Here is a 1,932-nt window from a genome sequence, read left to right as displayed (position 1 = left end):
CATTTTTTTCAGCACCACACCACACCTATTCCAAAATTGACCACATAGTTGGAAGTAAAGCTCTCCTCAGCAAATGTAAAAGAACAGAATTTATAACAAACTGTCTCTCAGAGCACAGTGCAATCAAACTAGAACTCAGGATTAAGAAACTCACTCAAAACCGCTCAACTACGTGGAAACTGAACAACCTGCTCCTGAATGACTATTGGGTACATAATGAAATGAAGGCAGAAATAAAGATGTTCTTTGAAACCAACGAGAACAAAGACACAACATACCAGAATCTCTGGGACACGTTCAAAGCAGTGTGTAGAGGGAAATTTATAGCACTAAATGCCCACAAGAGAAAGCAGGAAAGATCTAAAATTGACACCCTAACATCACAATTAAAAGAACTAGGAAAGCAAGAGCAAACAGATTCAAAAGCTTGCAGAAGGCTAGAAATAACTAAAATCAGAGCAGAACTGAAGGAAATAGAGACAAAAAAAAAACCTTCAAAAAATTAATGAATCCAGGAGCTGGTTTTTTGAAAAGATCAACAAAATTGATAGAGCACTAGCAAGACTAATAAAGAAGAAAAGACAGAAGAATCAAATAGATGCAATAAAAAATGAAAAAGGGGATATCACCACGGATTCCACAGAAATACAGTCTACCATCAGAGAATACCACAAACACCTCTATGCAAATAAACTAGAAAATCTAGAAGAAATGGATAAATTCCCCGACATATACACCCTCCCAAGACTAAACCAGGAAGAAGTAGAATCTCTGAATAGACCAATAACAGGTTCTGAAATTGTGGCAATAATCAATAGCTTACCAACCAAAAAGAGTCCAGGACCTTATGGATTCACAGCTGAATTCTACCAGAGGTACAAGGAGGAACTGGTACCATTCCTTCTGAAACTATTCCAATCGACAGAAAAAGAGGGAATCCTCCCTAACACATTTTATGAAGCCAGCATCGTCCTGATACCAAAGCCTGGCAGAGACATAACCAAAAAAGAGAATTTCAGACCCATATCCTTGATGAACATTGATGCAAAAATCCTCAATAAAATACTCGTGAACTGAATCCAGCAGCACTTCAAAAAGCTTATCCACCATAATCAAGTGGTCTTCATCCCTGGGATGCAAGGCTGGTTCAACATATGCAAATCAATAAATGTAATCCAGCATATAAACAGAACCAAAGACAAAAACCACACGATTATCTCAATAGATGCAGAAAAGGCCTTTGATAAAATTCAACAACCCTTCATGCTAAAAACTCTCAATAAATTTGGTATTGATGGGACATATCTCAAAATAATAAGAGTTATCTATGACAAACCCACAGCCAATATCATACTGAATGTGCAAAAACTGGAAGCATTCCCTTTGAAAAGTGGCACCAGACAGGGATGCCCTCTCTCACCACTCCTATTCAACATAGTGCTGGAAGTTCTGGCCAGAGCAATCAGGCAGGAGAAGGAAATAAATGGCATTCAATTAGGAAAAGAGGAAGTCAAATTGTCCCTGTTTGCAGATGACATGATTGTAGATCTAGAAAACCCCATTGTCTCAGCCCAAAATCTCCTTAAGCTGATTAGCAACTTCAGCAAAGTCTCAGGATACAAAATCAATGTACAAAAATCAGAAGCTTTCTTGTACACCAATCACAGAGAAACAGAGAGCCAAATCATGAGTGAACTCCCATTCACAATTGCTTCAAAGAGAATAAAATACCTAGGAATCCAACTTAAAAGGGATGTGAAGGACCTCTTCAAGGAGAACTACAAACCACTGCTCAATGAAATAAAAGAGGATACAAACAAATGGAAGAACATTACATGCTCATGGTTTGGAAGAATCAATATCGTGAAAATGGCCATACTGCCCAAGGTAATTTATAGATTCAATGCCATCCCCATCAAGCTACCAATGACT

This window comes from Nomascus leucogenys, chromosome X, assembly GCF_006542625.1.
Source record: "Nomascus leucogenys isolate Asia chromosome X, Asia_NLE_v1, whole genome shotgun sequence".
Lineage (NCBI taxonomy): Eukaryota > Metazoa > Chordata > Mammalia > Primates > Hylobatidae > Nomascus > Nomascus leucogenys.
Note: the sequence above shows the minus strand (reverse complement) of the source record.